This window comes from Homarus americanus, unplaced genomic scaffold (genome assembly GCF_018991925.1).
Source record: "Homarus americanus isolate GMGI-L3 unplaced genomic scaffold, GMGI_Hamer_2.0 scaffold40047, whole genome shotgun sequence".
Classification (NCBI taxonomy): Eukaryota; Metazoa; Arthropoda; class Malacostraca; order Decapoda; family Nephropidae; genus Homarus; species Homarus americanus.
In genome coordinates, this window is record NW_024741731.1 from 153,522 (window position 1) to 176,320 (window position 22,799).

Here is a 22,799-nt window from a genome sequence, read left to right on the forward strand (position 1 = left end):
CACACAGTTTAACAAGAATCGACAAGAGTGGCAGGGAGGTCGGCACACACACACACACACTGCTGCTGCTGCTGCTCTAACCTTTTCTGCTCTTCAGATTTCTTTTTACAAATTCCTGAACGGTGTAACTTTTGACTTAGAGACTTACTTTACCTTAACGATTCTGATTCTTAATTTACCTTAGTTTGTTCCTGTCAAGACGTGAATACATAAAAGTTTTTGAGATATTAAGAGTTATATATATATATATATATATATATATATATATATATATATATATATATATATATATATATATATATATATATATATATATATATATATATATATATATATATATATATATATAGTTGTATGGTTGTATGGTTGTATGTATGTATGGTTGTATGTATGTATGTATGTATGTATGTATGTATGTATGTATGTATGTATGTATGTATGTATGTATGTATGTATGTATGTATGTATGTATGTATGTATGTATGTATGTAAACTATGGCCCATAACACGATTTTTTTTTATCTCGAAAATATCGGAAACGTGATACTAAATTATCTAACTTTTCTGACAGGGAGAAGACGGGAATGTGATTATGATGCTCCGGTGACACCTGATGGAAGGGTGGGGGGCAGGTCGGGGAGAGTAGTGGGAGGTAGGTGGGGAGGAGGATGATGATGCGGGAGATGTTAGGATGAGAGGCTGTGTGGGGGAGATAGTGAGGGGCGTGTTTGTTGATGGTGTGTAGAGAGGTGGAGCGTGTGTGTGTGTGTGTGTAGAGAGGTGGAGCGTGTGTGTGTGTGTGTGTAGAGAGAGAGGTGGAGCGTGTGTGTGTGTGTGTGTGTGTGTGTGTAGAGGGGTGGAGCGCGCTCGCTTGTGTGTGTGTACTATAGCGGGTGTAGATGGGAAGAGGGTGGGGTCAGACTGCTGGTTGATTAGGCTGTCAAGTTCCCTCCCTCCTGTGAACCTTGACTGGGAGTTATTTCTCATAATCCTTCAATCAGTAGCAGGGAAATCAAGCCTCTAGGATATTGAACATTAACGTAACCTTCTCTGGTGTTATTTACGGCTCAGGATCTATGAGTCCTTCCACCTTCAGCTACACATCCTTCAGTATTGAGTCAGTATTGTTGTGGAGGTATTCTGGGTCACACGTTTAAGTGTTCTGCATATGGAAACTACTCACTGTGTCTGCCTAAAGTTGAAACCTCACTATGTTGCACTACTCGCTGGCTCCCTCCCTCCCTCCCTCCCTCCTTCCCTCTCCTCAGTCCATCAGTCCTTCCCTCCCCTCACCCCTCCTTCCTTCCTTCCTACTCCGTCCGTCCATCCGTCTGTCCCTACTTCTCTCCCTTTCTCTCTTAACTTACTCCCTCCCTCCTTCCCCCATCCTCCCCTCAATTCCTTCGTCCTCCCTTCCCTTCCCTCCCTGGACCACTTCCCACCTTCCTCCGTGATCCCATTCCATCCGTTCCTCCCTACCTCTATTTCTCCCTTCTTCCTTCCCTTCTCTCATGATCCCCTTCCCTCCTCCGTCCCCAGCTCCACTCCATAGTCCCCTCCCTCCCTCCCAACAATGTAACAAGTGAAATATTGCACTGCTGTTTATGGAAATCTGTTTATGGAAATTCTGTGACAGAAAAATAGTCGCCAAATTGCCAATATTAATCTGATAAAAAATTCTGTTTGAGGTTCATCAACTACTGAAGTAATTCAAGCTTGTGTAAAACGTGAATGAAAATTGTCCAGTAATTAAGACACTTTTAGTTTTTGATTGAAATTCCACAAAAGAAAAATTATAGCCGAATCATCAATTTTTAATTCGATCAAAATGTGTTCTGGCACGAATCACAACACACTTGTTCTTTACGTTTCTTCTGGACTCTATACAGCTGCCTACATGACACTATTTAATAGGAATTCCGCTAACTTCTCTGGCTCGAGAAGCACAGTTGTTATACTTGTACTAAATAGACACAATACATAACACACTGTTTATTAAGACCCCGTCCAGCCCCAGGCAGGGTTAACTCTTCTCTCAGCTAGACACAGGTGGTGAAAGTTGAAGTAAAACCACAGAACCTATCTAAGCCAATGGTCTTGTTTCCATCAGCATTTGCAAGCAGGTAAAATATTTTGTTCTCATGGAAGGGAGGATAGTGAGGGCAACTGCTGGGTGTGGAGGATAGTGAAGGCAGCTACTGGGCCGGGAGGATAATGAAGGCAGCTACTGGGCGGGGAGGATAGTGAGGGCAACTGCTGGGCGGGGAAGATAGTGAAGGCAGCTGCTGGGTGTGGAGGATAGTGAAGGCAGCTACTGGGCGGGGAGGATAGTGAAGGCAGCTACTGGGCGGGGAGGATAGTAAAGGCAGCTACTGGGTGTGGAGGATAGTGAAGGCAGTTTGTGTGAATAAAAATTTGCAGGCGTGTGTACCTCGGGAGAATGTTTTGGAGTAACAGACTGACTCAGTATTTAAAACAAAAATTCATTAAATTTGTTTTCAGTGTCTTGAGGATCGGTTAATATAGTAATACCACCGTGTAAACAATAATAAGGTGTTGTCTTGTTTGGGTGAACTGTATGACGTAAGCCCACAGTATCTTCCCAGCTGACTGATTTGTCTAGTTATTGAAGAAGTCTTTCACAGTGAGAACTACTTGATGCCTGAGTTTGTTTGATATTTGGATGTATTTCATTGTGGGTGTTGACGTGTAAATCTTGGGTCGTCTATAATATGATTTTCTTGTTAATACTCCATCACTTCTAGTCAGTCCTCCAATAATAGTTGAATATTTACAGATAGCATTTACCTTTGTTACTTGTTCCTTGAAAATGTTAGTCCACTTATGTTATACAACGGGTCTGTGCTTGCTACACACATTAGACGCGATGGGTAGTTTTTGGCTCATATTACAACCCACGTCATTGAAGGAGAGTTTTTCTGAAATGTAAATACAACACCTCCAGGAACTTTCTATTTAAAGAGGAAAAAGCTTATAATTTGTCTACGCTTTCAGGCCCATTTAAGGTAGTTGTTTCATTATTACTGTTAAACCACGTCAGTCATACACAGTAAATGGGATTCATTATTAGATGAAGAAGTACGAGTTTTAACTGTACTGGTTCAATGTTACGGTCTGGTGGTATGATGGTGTGACCTCAAGGCTGCTGTGTAGGTCAGTGATGATGATGGTGAGGCGACACAGCCTGGACTTAGCGCTTCTCCATGTGCTGTTGGAATATTAGGTGACATTCTGGCCTCACCCACAGATTTTGACGTGAAAATGGAGGAGGTAGTGGGTGACAGTAGTTCCTCCCCCTTCCCCCATCATACAAAACAATCCCCTCCACCATCATCCTACGCCTCCCACTCCACCATCACCCCTTCACCTCCCACACTCCACCATCACCCCTACGCCTCCCACACTCCACCATCATCCCTCTCTCTCTCACACACAGCCAACATCCCTCTTGAAATTCCTCCATCACCATTCTCTACACAATCTAATTTTTGTACCCAGAAGAATAAACCAGTGTGTGTGTGTGTGTGAGGTACTACGGTATAATAGGCTTTTGTCTAACCGAACGCTTTTTTGTCTATCGGAATCTGGTATCGTGTAACTTTGTATATAGTAAAAGTGATTAGATGCCAACGATATATGTGAGTTTACACGTTCGTACAAGAGACAGACAACTGGGAAGAAGAGAGGAAGCGTCAAGAGAGAACAAAGACATCAGGAATAAAAGGTTAGAACACACTAGATGGTAAATCGTGTCAGTAAACAAGGGAGAATGATGATAAAAAAAAATCTGTTATTACTTAAAATCAAAATAAAATCTGTTTTTATATTTAATTGGAGTAAAAAAAAAAATCTGTGGTGTGTTGATTAAAAATATTATTGTACTGCCATTTAACTAGTGACGGCTGGTTGGCTCTGTCTGTCTGTAAGCTGATGTGTTGATTAGATTAGATCATACGCTGGACATAAACAATTAAACAAAACAAAAGAGCATCATCACTCTGGTTAATTGCTTGGAAATAATTACTTGTTCGTTTGTTTCTTTGTTTTTCTGCTGATGAGTACGACAATGTTGGGAGCCAGAGAGCCAGTCACTAATACTAACATGTACTCGTCATCGTCCGGTACACTAAACCTAACCTAACCGAACCGAACTTAATATATCTGCTGCTTCTCTTTAATTTACTATTGGATATTATTCGATAAACTCTGTTGCAGCGCCATGACACTCATAGCTTCAAAACCCATTCAAAATAATAATCAAGAGACGAACTTACATAAGGCCCCCCCAGACGTGACGCAGGAGGGTGGACTTACCAGGTACTGCCAGACCGCTCGTTAGGAATCAGCGGTTCTTTCATTCCTAGCTACTCTGTTAATTCACCGCGATGCAATTCAATTCAATTTCAATTGTTTATTCCTTGATAGAGGAAGCGGGATCCTAGTGCTGTCACTAGGTACCCCTGTACAATGACACCAGAAGCATCTGGCAAGTGTGACAAGTATACACAGTATAAATATTATAAAGGGGCTTACTAAAGCCTAAGGAAGGAAGGATATTCCTTTAACACATAATCAATATTATTTACAAAATATCTGGCCAGTGTGGGGAGGATCATCGTGTCTCCGTCAGGGGGTCGTGGAGTGGTGGTCCAGCAGGCGTCACGGAAGCGTTGTGTGTGGGGACATCTTAGGAGGTAGTGGATAAGGGTGCGGCTGTCGGGTCTTCTGCATAATGCACAAGAGCGTTGCTCAGGGGATGCGGGGATACCAATCTCCCAAGCAAAGTCATACCCAATGATGATACGGGCAGCAATCACGTCCCCTTTCCGCGACCCTTTCCCGTAGACGTACGAGAGGTCAGGAAGTTTACGGAGGACATCGTACCAGGTGGGCGGGGAGTCCAGGGGGATGGCTGCTTCCCGAGCTTCTCTCTGTTTGCGGCGAATTTGGGTCCTAATCTGTAAAAGTGTTCAAGGAACAACGTAGTCAGGTGTGGCCTTGTTGCAGCTAGTCTTGGCAAGGCCATCTGCTGCCTCATTCCCCAAGATACCGACATGACTGGGTATCCAGCGACGCAATTATTTTTTTTTCTGTCGGCAGGAAGTTAATAATAATAATAATAATAATAATAATAATAATAATAATAATAATAATAATAATAATAATACCCAGTCAAATACGTTAGTCATTCCTTCACGGTTTTCCCCCCTCTCACACACGCCTACTGTCTTCCCTCTCATTATCTCTCCCTCTCTCCCTCTCACTCGACCGTCCTCTACACCTACTCTCACTTACCTACAGCATACAATGTCCGAAGTGGTATTTTTGCCTCCAGAATCAAGAGAGAGATTTGGTTCTGCAACAACAAAAGACTTTTTTCTATTAATCGGCTTTTATCTAGAGGAGTCCGGTATCTTATAACATCATCCGGTTTTGGTATATTACAAAAGCGATTTACAGTTAATGAGATGCATGTTTACTCGTATTTACAGGACTTTAAAAAACAAACAAATATCGAGAGATATTCATAAACAAAACAGTAAGTGTTATTGGTGCGGGCGACCCAACCACCTGTTATAATAGATCACGTCAATAAACAAGGTTACGTCATGGTCAAATTTTAAAGTCGGGTTATATTCAGAATCATGTGATAAAGTTTATTAAATACATTAGTAATGGATAAAGTTTTGGGCGTCTGGTGTGATGTTAATATTCCTCTTATTCAGTGAGTAATTTATGTAAACTCGCGAGTAACATGACTAACTCTCCTGTACAGTGTAGTCATTTCCTTGTGGTGTGTGAGTTTTGTCCAGCCAGTAAGAGCGAGGCCAACAACTTCTGAGAGGATTTATTTTTTTTAAAGTTAATGGTAGTTTAAAGATGATGGGATAAGGCATCACCCATTGTGGTTTGTTAATATAATCTCGAGTAACAGTTTCTTGTGTGATTTATTAGCAAAAAGGAATGAATACTTCTATACGTATACTGTATTTTGAATATATCTTTACTTAGGTTAGGTTCGGTTATGTTATGTTACGTTACGTTCAATACTGGATATTTTCAGGTTAAGTTATTATTACTGATTGTTCTGGTGACCTTTTCTGCACCGAGCTGACGAGACGGAGTGCCCAACATCACATCCCAAGCTACTGGTACCACAGCTGTAGTCAAGATGTGCCACAACAGTACTCGTAAGGCCATCTGAGAGTGTACTCGCGTTACACAAATAATTGGCATCTGGTAGTTATTTCAGTAATGATTTTGGTCACCTTGATAGTGTGTGGTGTTACTCAGATGGTGTTTATTGTGGTGATTACTTTGGTATGGGATGATGGGCAGATGTAGTGAGTGTTCGTATGTCCAGCTCCATCAAGTCAGCCTGTAGGGGAAGGGGATTCTCAGAGCCAGGACGTGTTGGCCCCTGACAGTAAAGATGAAAGACGGGAGATGGAATAATATAAGAGAAGAGGAAGAATAGAAGAGAAGACAGTTGATGTGAGATTTTGAAGACGTGAAGGTTGTAGTCTGTAGGGGAAACCGAAGGAAAAATTATTGTTGCAGAATATTGCTGTGTGAGGAAGAAAGGATGTTGCCTACTGTCTGTAATTGTTGCTATTGTGCAGATCACCACAGTAGGGGCAACGTGGCGGGGATCAGAGAGGTCACTGACGGTCGACCAATTTAGGGGTGAGCGACACTGGTCATTTGTGAAGGACAGTAACCCAGGAGTGACTGGGGGAGTACTTCGTCTAAAAAAATAAAATAAAATAAAATATAAAAAAATAATAAAAATCCTTCGTCTAATATTTGGAACATTATAATCGAGAAGTTTTGCTATATAGAAATTCCTGTCTCTACTAGATCACAATTCTTCTCTCTGCTCTTCATTGTCGATCATCACTTTTACAGAGTTCCTAAACACAGCAGAGTTGTTACACTGAGTCAGAATTTTGAGATTTTACTCACAGATCTGTATCATATTTTTATACATTTGAACTTGGTGTTTAATCTTCTGTACAGGTAAGTTATTATAAGCTCTTGGTTAGGTCAGGTTAGGTTAGGTTAGGTTAGGTCTCTCCTGCAGCTCAGAGTCCATTTCCTCCAGGGCGAACTCTAGTGAACTGTTTGGTGGTGTTTGTACTCGGCTCCTTCCCTAGTTTGTACTCTGGGTAGAACTTGGGTCTGAATGGTTGATGTGGACAACCGGGCAAGTCTATTATCAAGGGGCGGCGATCACTGGTGTTGATGTTTGTTTGTTTCTTTGTTTCTCCTTACATTTGTTTTAGGTTTATCTGACGCGGTTCTGGTCAGGTATGTGGTTAGGTTAGGTCAGGTCAGGTTAGGTCAGGTCAGGTCAGGTTAGGTTAGGTTTACCAGCGAGTCTTCTGTTTGTCTGCCTTGAGTCTTATGTTCTATCCTGTACCCCCCACACACGCACACACACCCCCACACACACACACACACCACACACACACACACACACACACACACACACCACACACACACACCACACACACACACACACACACACACACCCACACACACACACACACACACACACACACACACACACATACACACACACACACACACACACACACACACACATACACACACACACACACAGGCTCGTCTTGGTTCCACCTGGCGGGTTAAGTCTTATTTTTCCGGCCTCCAGTCTGGCCTTCCCTCAATTCGTTCCTCTGTTTAAATTGGACCCGAATCTCATTATATATACTTTTAACCTCCAATTTATTTTATTCTAAACTAAGATAAAACACAAGTGTACCAGGATATTTCTTGTGCAATTTCTTATAAATATTTAAAAGTAAATTTAGAATATTTCGTATTCCTGAACAAATGACAAAGGTTCGAGGTTAGACAATTGCGAATGAAGTAAATTATTAATTCAGTCATATTTTATTCAATATTTTTTTTTGCATTATTCGTCTTACACACATAATGTTTTTTCTTCACATTCTCCAAATATTTAAAGTTTTATCAAGTCTTTTCTATTTTTGTATAATTTCGTTGTTTTATTTCATTCTTATAGTGTCTTTATTTAAACTATTTACAAACCTAACCTAACCTAACCTAACCTAACCTAACCTAACCTAACCTAACCTAACCTAACTTAACCTAACCTAACACAGAGTAAGACATTAATCACAAGGAAGTATAGTGTGTCTCCCAGCAGTAAGGCTTTACACAATTCGATTTACATGCAAATCAGATAATCTTATTTTTATTGTTTCCTGTGTTGTGTGCAATGTTCTGCTGCTGTTAGTGTTTTGTGTGCGTGTCTGTGTGTTACTTGAGTGTTACTGTCAATAGTGATGTGTGTGTGTGTGTGTGTGTGTGTGTGTGAGCAGCAATGTACACAGGATGATCACCTTCCTCTGATTGGTCAAGTGAACTTAAATAATACCCCTGTGGTATGGGTGACAGGTGGCGCGGTGGTGTGGGCGGGGTAACAGCAGGGTGGTTCAGTCAGCTCCGGGCGGGCGCGGGGTGAGGGTGTGTGAGGTGTGTCGTCGTCAGCCAGTGCGTGAGGTCGCTCAGTATAAATAAACTGCTCAGGGAGAGATGCTATAAACTCTCCACTTAATTGCCATTGACGTTAGAAATATTGGACCTTTTGAGAGTGATGAGTGGAGAGCTCTGGTCGCCTCTCTGTACTGTTTGAAAGTGAAAAGTTTGATCAGAAAACTCTTAATTCTGCGTCAACTTGAGGGAAGGTCATTAGTACTAAGGTATATACATATATGTTTGATTAAATGGTCTAATTATTTATTTTTTTATAGTTAATATTGATCGATGAGTGTAGGGGAAAGTTATGTTTATGTTTGTATCGCCACACTAGTTCAGCTACCTTCACCCTCTGTGTGTTACTAGGTCACCTGTACTGTGGCCATGTGATACTCTAGTTGTTTATGTTGTACAAAATACCTGTGTTATCGTTTGTATTTGTTAACTGTTACATAGGCTACGTCATGTTACAGGTGACTGTTTTGTTATCTGGGTCACCATCTGCCTCTTGTCACAAATTAACGTAAGTTACATTTACCTGTGTCATGTATTACCGTGTATCTGAATCAGTAAACACACACACACACACACACACACACACACACACACACACACACTTGATAGCGATAGCTTCTAGTATTTCTCTTTGGAAACTTTTCACTGGGGCCCTATAAACGAACATGTAGATTATCAAAATACATACTGTATACTGTATAAATAAATAACATCATACAAACCTAACCTAACCTAACTACTTTACAGTATATATCATTTGGCTGTGGTGTGATGGTAAACGACGCCTTAAATGAAAAACAAAAAATTTAATCATATACGAATTAATTTTCATTAACTTAAAACAATAAAAACAAAAGATGATCTCTCTCTGGCAAAAACGTTGGCTGCTTTTTAAAGCTTAGTCGGTGATTATCCATATTTAGCTTTACACACACACACACACTCACTGTATGGGATTATTGTGAATTAGCAATAATTCACATAACTTATATTTTTTTCAGAAATACACAGAGGTGTGTATGCAGGGAGGAGCATGTGGATAATTACAGTATAACTATATAACCTAACCTAACCTAACCTAAACTAACCTAATTCAAGTATGATTAATTATGATAGCAGACCAAACGACGTCTTAAAAACAAATCCAATCCTGTTTTATATCAATCGATTTCCAGTAATTTACAGCAATAACCACACACATTATCCTATTGTGGTAAAAAAAAAAGTCATTTAGGGTTTACGGCTTAATGGCAGATTATCCCGCATTAGCCTGTCATTATAGAAATAAACATAACCCTAAAATAACATAGATGAAATATGACCCAACACTGAGGGTCTCTAGTGTACAAGTAACCCGATTTTTTCTACCTCACTCTCTAATCGGTCACGGCTGAAACTTAAACTCTCCAGATTTCAATTTAAATTAACTATTCCCGCTCGTGGCCGCCTCGCACCTATAAATTTTTCATTCCTCAAGAACCAATTTATAATAATTTATTTTATGTTACCAGGAACGTGAAATATGATGATAGAAAGACGGGGAGTGTTGACTGATTACTCCTTATATACTTACTCCATCCATTTAATTCAACCCCCACTCCACTCACTCCCATCCCTCTAAACAACCCTCCACGCTAATTGGTGATCTGGCGCGACAGTCAGGGTAGTTCTGTTATAGGTTTACGTTGTCCGGATATTTATTGTGTTTCGTGTAAAAGTCCGTAAACTGTATCGGTATTACACTTGTCTTTTTTTTTTACATACATCACGGTAACGAATATCCGTACAAGCGTTAGTGTGGTTTATGTGCGTATGGGGATATGGTATGTAATCTCACTCGATCGTTTCAATTTACTTCAGTTTCAGTTCATAGACGCTGTTTCATATTGTGTATCTGTGTTTCTTTTCTTTTTTTAGGTATTTCTGTTTCGTTTTTAGGTATTATTGTGTCATTATACGTACTCCTGTTTCATTATACGTACTCCTGTTTCATTGTACGTACTCCTGTTTCATTGTACGTACTCCTGTTTCATTGTACGTACTCCTGTTCCACTTTTACGTACTCCTGTTTCATTGTACGTACTACTGTTTCATTATACGTACTCCTGTTCCACTTTTACGTACTCCTGTTTCATTGTACGTACTCCTGTTTCCTTATACGTACTCCTGTCTCATTGTACGTACTCCTGTTTCATTATACGTACTCCTGTTTCATTATACGTACTCCTGTTCCACTTTTACCTACTCCTGTTTCATTATACGTACTCCTGTTCCACTTTTACCTACTCCTGTTTCATTATACGTACTCCTGTTCCACTTTTACCTACTCCTGTTTCATTATACGTATTCCTGTTTCAATTTGCATTCTTCTGTTTCATTTCACATTATTTTATTTGCCTCGATTCCCTGGCGTATCTTAGCGTTTCAGTTCACTTGGTTTAGTTTCATTTACCATATATCGTCATATACCGTATGTTTCAGTTGATATATGACCAGTTTCTTGTTATTTTCTTTTTTTAATTTTATATCACACTACAACACGTTTCATTTTGTATATCTCGTGTCATTTTATATTGCCTCTTTCACTTCATTTCATATCACCTGTTTCACTTCATTTCGTATCACTGTTTCAATTATGTATTTTGTGTGCATTTATCTCTTTCATAAACCATTACAATATTTATATGACCGCTTTTTGATATAACATAACAGGGATTAAAATTATATAACGGTGGATTAATATGATATAACCGGTGTTTCTGTGTCATAACCAGTGTTTCAGTGTCATATAACCGGTATTTCTATGTCATATAACCAGTGTTTCAGTGTCATATAACCGGTATTTCAGTGTCATATAACCAGTGTCTTCTTGTGTCACTTACTACATGTTCAATAATTATGATACAACATCTGTTTTATGTCTCATCTATCGTATTGTTTACACTGAAAACACAAAACAAACAAACACACAAACACACCACACGTCTTTCCTGTTTACATTACCAGACCCTCCTTAACAAACACCAAGTCAATAGATCTTTTTATTTAGAACACGTATCAACTTAGAATTCATTGGTAGTTTAGCCCAGAGACAGGGGGGAGAATATACATTGATTGCCTTGGTGTTGTGTCCGGGAGGGATATAATTTTCACTGAACGACGACGACTTGCAGATAGTGAAGATTCCTGTGAGAGTTTTGTCTAGTTGCAGTAATATTTCTTGGGTTGGGTTGGGTTGGGTTGGGCTGGGTTGCTGGTTTGGGTTGGGTTGGGCTGGGCTGGGTCAGGTTGGGTTGGGTTGGGTTGGGGCTGGGCTGGGCTGGGTTGGGTTGGGTTGGGGTGGGGCTGGGTTGGGTTGGGCTGGGTGGGGGGTTGCTGGGCTGGGCTGGGTTGGGTGGGCTGGGTTGGGCTGGGGCTGGGTTGGGCTGGGCTTAAGTCTATGTTAGGTTGGGGTAAGTTAGATCGCCACCTCTGCCAGACACCACACCACACCCCCCCCCCTTATGAACTGTAATATAAGGAGTGTCAGCCTTTGTAAACCATAGCCAACACGAAGACTCATCAGTGAAGCAGATGAATAACTTAACTATTCCCTCCTAAGAGACATCATAAGCCTGGGCATATAAGAACGATTTAAGGGACACTGAAATTAAGGCAAAATGGTAAATGGTTCATATGAATAATGGAATGAGTTGAGAGAGAGAGAGAGAGAGAGAGAGAGAGAGAGAGAGAGAGATAATATATATTGCATATCTACATCAGACAGCAGTATATCTGTTTAAGATATGTATACCAGATCTGTAGGGAGAGTTGTGTATAAAATATATTCGTCGACAAGTTGGAGGAATAATACTCTATGTTCAAATTGGAAGTAAGGTTATTTTTTTTCTATGTAGGAATAACAAGTGAACAAATTATTCTGTTCATTTTCACCAGGCGATAAATTAATGTACAGGCAAAGATAACAAACACAAGCTCCTGGGATGGTGAGAGGGGGACAGTTCACGTTCTTATACCCTACATTATAAACACATCACGTTTATAACACGTCCCTGGGTCACTTTAGGTTAGATACAGTTTATGGATGAGATAATTACCTGGATTAACATATATATATATTAAAGGTTGAAATTCTATTGTATCATATTAAGACATTGTGAATCTATATTAGAATCAGGTAATATATCATAACTTTAATATAACGTAATAAAAAAAAAAAAATATGGTTTTTAACGTTAAGTATATACGCCTAAGATGACGTGACGTAATGATAGGTAACACGACAATAGCCAGAGAATATACCTGACATAATATAGTATAGTTGCCAACACTTATGATTATACGGAAAAAAAATGAATTCAATGGTGTTTAATTACTTCATTTAACTTACCTGTTTTAAATTTTGGTAAAGGTGAAGTTTCAGATTATGTTATATAGTTTAATAGTATGGTGATTTACCTTTCTACCTCTAGCATATGATAAGCAATTGATCATAGAAACTTTGTGAAAAAAAACCCCTCATGATTTTTATTAACGAGACAAATTATATTCCTCTGAGTGGCTAGTACATAATGGTATATAATTTTGATATTTTAGCACCTGACAGAAAATTATAGGTGTTTCCAAAAGTATATTATTATTACACTCGATATAAAACTGTGTAGAAGACTCTCTCAACAACCAATAATTACGAAAAACTACGTATGATAATAATTAATACTCGCTTGTGTCTGTCTCTCTCATATTACTGTAAAGGAACATCATGATCTGATAACTGTATTTACTATTTTCTTGCACAGTTAAGCCTTATTGAGTGAGGCTTAACATATCATCACGTATAGATAAGAGTGAGTCAGCAAAAATATCTCCACTCGGGGTCAACATTCACTAGAGGTCTAAGGTTGTCTTTTTAAATACCACATAACATTATAACATTTTTTCCTACTTTGTTTGTTCCATTAAACATAAATTTCTTTTATAATTTATCGTCTCATTCAATAATGTTTTCATATTCCAGGTAAAGATTTTTGGTTCAATGGATTATTAAGATTTTGGTCGTCAATATTTTATCTATGTACGTTGTGTTGATATATATTATTCTGCTGAGTATTGGAGCTGCATTACTGGTACCCCGTGTCTCGGTATGTGTGTGTATGTGTGTGTGTGTGTGTGTGTGTGTGTGAGCAGTAGTGGGCGCCATCTTATTGTTCAACTCGGCTGGCTCCTTCATGAGTAATGTGATTCAGAATCTCAGAACAGGTTAATCGAACATTCCTTTCACCTGTTTACCTCCTGTAGTACCTGGACCCAAATTGAATAAAACAGAGAGCGTCAACTTGTGTTATGAGATAAAAATGCGATCCTTTATTGCAGCTGGATCCAGAGATGAGTTATGGTGGTAATTTCAGGAAAAAATGACATACCAAACATATTGACGGAGTTAGTCAGTGGCCATTTTGGGTCGTATTTGGGCGTAATTGGTTCGTGTTTTTTTCTCCTAGTAAATCTCTCCCAGAGCAAGTTGGAAGCATAACATTTTGAGCTTCGGGATCTATTCATCAGCTGGTCCCGATGGCGGCCTTCGGGTTTAGGCTGTCGGATTAGTGTTAGAATAAGGGGGAAAGTTTCTTGCAGGAGATGGATAGATGGCTGTGTCCTCCCCGCCAAACTGTTGATACAAACTCCTGCAACTGTGTTAACCACCTGTGATAGTGGCGTTACAACCTGGGGTACTTAGACCATCCTCAAGCGGGCGGCCGAGTAATCCTCTCTCACTCGACATACAGTTCGGACATAACTTAAAGGGATCTCCATGAGTGAGGAGCACAGAGTTAGGCTGATGGTGTGAGGCCGGTGGGGGGTCACATGTACTCCAGTGAAGGATCTTACTGTCTTCATTACTTAACGGAGAAATACTGTGTCGTCAACAAGGTTATGTATGGTTTGAGTAGTGTGTGTGTGTGTGTGCGTGTGCGTACGTGTGTGTGTGTAGTACGTGTATGAGTAAGTGTGTGTTTACCACGTACACACAATTATTCATGGCTGATTCAACACTTCCACAACACTACAGTTACGACAGGTAGTTGTGGCCAAGCAGGTGAGGCAACACACACACACGTTGTTACAGTGTTATCACAATTACACACAAGAACATTACACTATTACACACGATTATAAATGATCCCAATATCGAGGTGACAGAGCCAGTCTTCCCCCCCAAGCTGTTATTGTTACACGAAGAATAAAACAAATTAAGTGGAAGGGGAAGCGTGAGGTAGAGAGCAAGAAAAACATGACAATTAATGAAAGAGTGTATGGCGGCAGCTAAATGGTGGGCGGGCAGGCAGGCAGGGAGAGTGTCGCCCACAAGTATGTGCCATCAATACAGAAGTGAAGGTAAATGAGAGAATATTCCTCCCATATTTCTCTCGTAATGGTGCCATCATGGGGACTCTTTGCCTGGTCGGTTTTCAATATTTTTTTTTGTCTCTACGGGGTTGGGAAAACTGTTTGGATGTTCACTTTTTTTTTTTCTTATCTTTTTATATTTTTACTCAGAACTTTATGATGAAGAGGGAAAGATTAGTTGCGGGGAAGTTGAGTTAGTAAGGATGAAACTGATTGTAATGTAACGAACGATGCATGGATGAAATAATATATTAGAAGAGAAGGAAGAGAAGGAGTTGAAGATGATTAACAAAGGACAACAAACAGTGTGGATTTGAGGATGAGGTGAGAAGCAAAATGTACAATGAACAAATATGGAACATTTTGGTAACTTAGAGATGGAACCCTCGAGAGCCAGGTACTGAACAAGGAACAAGTCGTACGAGGAAGAGGAGGTACAAGGAACAGGCGATACAAGGAACAGTAGGTACAAGGAATAAGAGGTACAAGGAACAAACGGTACAGGGAACAAGCGATACAAAGAATAGGAGGTACAAGGAACAGGAAGTACAAGAAACACTCAGAAAAAGTAACACAGTCCAAGGAACAGACTACCTGCATTGTATTATAAACCTAACAATATACTGGAACAAGAAACACCGTTACTTAAATATACATAAGACGAACACATGCTGTTATGATTCAAAATTCTCATCACTTAACTTTAACACGATAAGTATAAGTGTATTTCAGACTGAGGACATCTCGAGGGACTTGACACCATTACACTAGCTGACAGTCTTCCTCGGTGCTTTAACTTTTATATCTAAAATTCGCCTGTCAGTACTTGTTGGAGCCTTAACTCTATAGCTCATCTCTCAGTACTTGTTGGAGAGTTAAGACAGCCTTCGTAACTCAGATAAAGTCTGTTTGGATAATAATATATTGAACACTGAGGAAAATTTATTACACATATCAGTCTTAACTACGCAGAGTACCTCACAGGGTTGACACTGACAGATAAGACTCCACCTAATAATACTCTCAGAAGGACGCCTGAAAAATTGCGGATAACTCGGCTTATTTTTTTTTTTCAATATTCCTTATGCATGATTTTCTGATAGTAAATATACCCTGAATATTGTCATGTCAGTTTACAGATGATGACATGTACACTAGATAAAGTAGGTGTGTGTGTGTGTGTGTGTGTGTCCCCTTTGTCGTTACTATAAGGGCAGCGTTATCTACATTAGTTTACTTGCCTGACCATATTATTTGTGTTAATATATTACCAGGTGATGCAATGACGGTGTTATTTACCCACAATGAGAGTAGAAATGGTGTTATGTTCAAGAAAGTGTACAAGTAACGTTATTTTGAGGAACGATTGTACAAGCAGCATTATTTTCCCCTAGTTAATACCCAGGTCACAGTAATGAGAATATGAAACATCTAATTACACATAAATCAATTAGAATTTCTAGCGTGACGAGGTGAGGAGGTTAGCATAAGACGTTATACGAACCGACTGGGGTACTGGGTAACCTGAGCAACCATTTAGCATTGACAGACAGACAGACAGGCAGACATATTCTAAGAAGATCCGCTGCTAACCTTGCAACAATGATATCACTGAAACTCAAGACTTCAAGAAATGTTTCAGGGAGTGACTTCCCAATTTCATGCCCTCAGCAGAAGCTAATTTAAATGTCCTCAGCTGGATATGTGAAGGGAAAACACCGAGGATTCTTGTGATGTAAACTGCTGTGTTGTCACTTGAGTCGAGGTAAACGCTGCGTAGACACGAGACTCACTGTTGTGTAATAAGTCAGTCAGCTTCACAACAAAGACCTTCCCAGAAACACAAAACCTAGAAATTGGTGATGAATCCATATTCTTCTCTTTTACAAACAGCATATCTGGACAGCAAGAATAATCAATTATCTGACGCAAAATATTTATTACCTTTCGTGAATATCTTGGTCATTGATTTTTCTTTTACGAAATGAAACTATTGATGAAGAGAGACAGGTATATATATATATATATATATATATATATATATATATATATATATATATATATATATATATATATATATATATATATATATATAAAGCCTCATAATAAACTCGCCCAACTGGGGATCAAAATACTCTACCTGTGTATACACAATATATTGGTTGGTCTCCAGGTTCGTCAGTTATTTGAATGGCAAAAACAATATATGGAATAGAGTTAAAGGGGATCAAACTTTTCTTCCCTAAGGCTAAAAAAAAAAAGAAAAACTTTCTCTGCCAAATAAAACATCCAGAATACAGAACGAACGTGAGCTGAGGACTCACTTTTCACAGTACCATGGTGAAGTTGTATTCTAAAATGGCATAGTGATCACAGTATAGTAACATTTAACTATTACGTCCCGCTGTGCTAAATAATTAATGTTACTACCTGGTTATTGACATGTAATATTTCTCTCTCTCTCTCTCTCTCACCTGGTGTAGGGTTAACAGCTGATAAGAGAGAGAGAGAGAGAAAGAGAGAGGAAATTATTATTAACTTGTTCTTGGACGACGAAGCGTGTGTGTGTTAGTCCACGTTATCATAATATGTATACAAGACTTGTTATTAATGTGTCGTTAGGTATGGTTTGTGCTGTTGACATTATATAACTACTGCTTCGTTGACAGAATATAGCTCCACCTGCTCTGTCGTGACATACTCTACCTCACTCTAACACCGTGTTGACATATTATAGATCCACCTACTAATCAGCAACACAAACGGTCTAGTAAATTACAGGTGTTGACAGGTCTTGTGTATGGCAACAAAATTTTTTGTCCCTAACCTGAAAGATTAAATACACTTAGTTAAAGAAAGAGTTATGACTGCCAGTTAATAAACACTTTAGCACCAGTACCTTAACAATCTCTTAACTATTGAAACATACAAGTGTTGATATAATTCTATACTGAGTTACGTAACTAATATTTAACTATCTGGTAACACAATATAATGTAGATTAGATATGCACATTTTCATTTTCTTTTGTTTGTTTTGTAAATAAACTCTCTTAAGGTATTGCTCGACTAAGAAGTAGGTTGTTGACGTAGCATATGTACTGTACCGTGTGTAGATGTATTGAAGAGAACAGGGTTGTATGTTGCCTTGAGTACTATTATAATTTTGTTGTTGTTGTAGTTGTTGTTTTGGATGTTGTTTTTGTTATCATCATCATCATCAATCATCACTCATCATCATCATCCCCACCATCATCATCATCATCATCATCATCACCATCATCATCATCATCATCATCATCATCATCACTATCATCATCATCATCCACCATCATCATCATCATCATCATCATCATCAATTATCAGTAAGTAGACCACGAAACACATATACCAGTTCAGTTGATGTAAAACGATTCATCTATCACTCTGCCTTGACACTGTAAGACCCTCCTCCTCCTCCTCCTCCTCGCGCTTGTTGGAACACATGTCTCATTATGTATACTTGGATGGTCTTGTATGCATTGTTATTCTCACATTATATGTATCTATGTATTAATTGTTATGAGTTAATAGCGATGAAGTCTATCCCTACACTTTGGTCAACATACTTTGATTAACACACTTTGGTCAATACACTATAGTTAACACACTCTGGTCACCACACACTATGGTCAACACACTATGGCCACAACACACTCTGTTCAACACACTATGGTAACAATATAGGGTAAACAGTGCCACACTTCTTAGTACTGTGCCCGCTAGAGGTCGAGTCGATTTTAATGGTATTAAATCTTTTGTGTAATGTGCAGGTGGGTGGCAGGTATGTCAGAGGTGAATCAGGGAATAATGGGGTGTGGCGGGGTGATTGATGGGGGTGTAGCAGGTGATTGGTGGGATGTGGCGGGTGATTGGTGGGGTGCGGCAGGACTGATGGGGTGTAGTAGGTGATTGATGGGGTGCGGCAGGTGATTTATGGGGTGCGGCAGGTGATTGATGGGGTGTGGCGGGTGATTGGTGGGGTGGAACAGGTGATTGATGGGTTGTGGTAGGTGAATGATGGGATGTGGCAGGTGAGTGATGGGGTAGAGCAGGTAATTGATGAGGTGCGGCAGGTGATTTATGGGGTGCGGCAGGTGATTGATGGGGTGCGGCAGGTGATTGATGGGTAGAGCAGATAATTGATGAGGTGCAGCAGGTAAGTAACAGGATACAGCAGGTGAAATAGACAGGTGAGTTACACAGATTATATACTCAGCCACAAAAAAAAAAAAACTTTAACCCAAACGTAAAATGTCACTCGTCTTCCACCTTAAAAAGTCCATCAGACCTCCAAGTAATTCGACTCTTCCTTCAGGTCACAAAGTCTCTTGATTAAAAATTCCTTTGACCTTCTGGACTAGATTGGACACTGAAAGAAAGATCGCCAGTGTGTAGATCCCCCTTCATTACATTCAACTTTGATGAACCTACGAGAGAATGGTGGAAAATATTGTGACTTCGTTGTCATTCGGTGTAAATTTCACGACGGTAGTTCCTGTAGGTGAAGCTGGTGATGTAGAGAGCAGTTCACAGCTTGCGGTATATCGTAGCTAACTCGTGAGCTCTCTGAATAGAATCTGTTCCACCTTTTTACATGTCAGGTTGGACGAGATGATGTCCGTGAAGAGCACGCGACGTGGTGACGGATATTGGCACAGAGAAAACATTGTTGTCTGTGGGGGGGGGGGAAGGGGTTGTCGTGGGTGTCAGTAGCTAGCAGGTGTCAGGGAGGCAGTATCGTGGTGGGTGTCAGTCAGCAGGATTGTAGCAGGTGTCAGTTGAATAGTATCGTGGTAGGTGTCAGGTAGGCAGTGTTGTAGCAGTTGTCAAATGAGCAGTATCGTGGAAAGTGTCAAATTAGCAGTGTATTATAGTAGAATCCATAGGAAAAAAACAACATTTATCCCAGTTCACTACACTACATGTTTACCACTAAGGCACACGTCAGCTTTTCAACATTACTTCACCGTCACAACATTTTAAGCTGAAAAGAAATTATGACTGACGTAAAATTCGAATAATTTTTTTTCTCACGATTTTAGTCCATATTTTCACATCTGTTTTGACTATCAATTTATTATATATATATTTTTTTTTGGGGAGGGGGACATCGACTCGTGATTTTTGGGGTTTGTCAGACTATACATGTTATTTTAATACTCTCAAGAAATGATTTTACTGATGAAAATAAAGTTATGAAATATTATACACAATTGGGAAATTTTAAGTGACGGGGGATGAAAATAACAATACAAAGGTTCACTCCTCAGTTTATTTCACCTTAAGATTAACCACTCTGACTTATCCTAACCTAACCGAACCTAACCTAACCTAACCTAACCTAACCTAACCTAACCTAACCTAACCGAACCTAACTTAACCTTTTACGCTGAAGTTTAGATATGTCATTAAATTTGTACACGTATTTTGATATCGTTGACAATCAGGTATTCATCTGAGCAATAAAACCACCCATCGATTTATTGACAATCAGGAACAATTATAAATATATATTTTTAGTGGAATTATTTTCGTCTACAAATCTTGCTGAAAAACGACAAATGTCATCATGTAATTGCTTATGTATTTTAAATTCGAGTATCTTAGTAAGACGACCCAGTATTAGGTGTGTGTGTGTGTGTGTGTGTGTGTGTGTGTGTGTGTGTGTGTGTGTGTGTGTGTGTGTGTGTGTGTGTGTGTGTGTGTGTGTGTGTGTGTGTGTGTGTGTAAGGTGTTAGTCACTACCTGTAATAGTTTCTACGAGGATTTAATTAATATAGAGACCTGACCTTAATGCTGGCCATCGTTCATTACTCACTAACCTAACTTAAACCTAGTATCTAAAACCTTATGAGATACTTAAACAATTCATTCCACATTCAACAGCTGTTCACACGAAAACCAATTACACTTCTCTAGCAGCTGACATGAAAATAGAACAATTTATATTTTTTTCACTCTGGTAAATTATGGTCTATATATCACGTTGAAATTATAACATGAATGAATAACAAAACCTAAAATTAAACTCCTTAAATATTGTTTTCAAAGTCACCTGAATTTCTTTTTTGTTCTTTTTGACAACAGATTAAATTGTGTTTGGAAAAGGAGAATATTAGTTGTTATTTGTTATTGGTTGAGTCCTCATAATCGTGAGTGAATCTCCATAACTGTGAAAGGTATGTTGATGAAGATGGTTAATGAGATACAGATGCTGAGAGTAAAACAGTGTGTGTGTGTGTGTGTGTGTGTGTGTGTGTGTGTGTGTGTGTGTGTGTGTGTGTGTGTGTGTGTGTGTGTGTGTGTGTGTGTGTGTTCGTGCGTGGGTGTCAGAAGTTACACCCGGAAAGCGTGTACACCTGTCCTCCCACCTCACCTTCCCTCTTCCTTCCTCTCCCTTCCCTCTCCTCCCTCTCCCTCGCCCCCCCGCCCTGCTTCGTGTGGCACAACAATAAAACACCGAAGATGAAATATGAATGAGTAAGGAATGACATTTTTTCCCGGTATTACACGAATTTAAAGCAAAAAACGAAGTAAAAAGAAAAAACGAAAACCACACACAAATAAAATACCATCGCGTGTAAACGTTAGTAAAAATGATACGAATAAGATTATAATTATGAACACATGAGGAGAGACAAAACGGCTGAGAGATAGAGATAATAAGATAAATGAGAATAATAACCAAGCTTGATGATGATGATAAGAGAGGAGAAGGTCGAGTATAAAATATGAATGGTGTGAGAGAGTTTCTAGAAGTAGCGGTGATGGTGGAGAGGAACTGTGGGAGAAGGTATGGGGGGAGATTAAGGTTGGTTTATAAAGCATCTCGAGGGTTAGTATGTATGTATGTATGTATGTATGTATGTATGTATGTATGTATGTAACTGTGTGTATGTATGTATGTATGTATGTAACTGTGTGTATGTATGTATGTATGCATGTATGTAACTGTGTGTATGTATGTATGTATGTATGTATGTATGTATGTATGTAACTGTGTGTATGTATGTATGTATGTATGTATGTATGTATGTTTGTTATTTTCCATTCTTCCTTTAATTAAACTTTTACATATCTTACGATCTTTACGCTTTTACGCTGTTGACGAGTCTCTTACGCTTAAGTCCATCACATATTGCATCGAGTTTTTACAAGTGTGTATGAACGAGTTTTAAAGTCTTCGTTTTACCATTATTTATCACCTAATATTATTATCCTTATGGTTTACGATAACAAACTCCTAAATTCCTTTGAGGTAAACCTTTAATCAATCAACATCTCACCTGTATCTACCTGGTATATTGTTCATCTCACCTGTATATACCTGGTATATTGTTCATCTCATCTGTATCTACCTGGTATATTGTTCATCTCACCTGTATCCACCTGGTATATTGTTCATCTCACCTGTATCTACCTGGTATATTGTTCATCTCACCTGTATCTACCTGGTATATTGTTCATCTCACCTGTATCTACCTGGTATATTGTTCATCTCACCTGTATCTACCTGGTATATTGTTCATCTCACCTGTATCTACCTGGTATATTGTTCATCTCACCTGTATCTACCTGGTATATTGTTCATCTCACCTGTATCCACCTGGTATATTGTTCATCTCACCTGTATCCACCTGGTATATTGTTCATCTCACCTGTATCCACCTGGTATATTGTTCATCTCACCTGCATCCACCTGGTATATTGTTATCCACCTGTATCTGGTATCCTGGTATATTGTTCATCTCACCTGTATCCACCTGGTATATTGTTCATCTCACC

At 39.3% G+C, this 22,799-nt stretch overlaps 1 protein-coding gene across 3 annotated transcripts in view; it reads left to right on the forward strand.

Moving 5' to 3' along the window:
• The first annotated feature begins 8,538 nt into the window (after positions 1–8,538).
• LOC121876021 (carbonic anhydrase-related protein 10-like) overlaps positions 8,539–22,799 on the forward strand; it is a 158,596-nt gene continuing 144,335 nt past the window's right edge. For all 3 annotated transcript variants that reach the window (XM_042380869.1, XM_042380868.1, XM_042380870.1), the window contains exon 1: positions 8,539–8,774. The gene's annotated coding sequence lies outside the window, so the exon portion shown is untranslated. The remainder of the gene's footprint in view (positions 8,775–22,799) is intronic.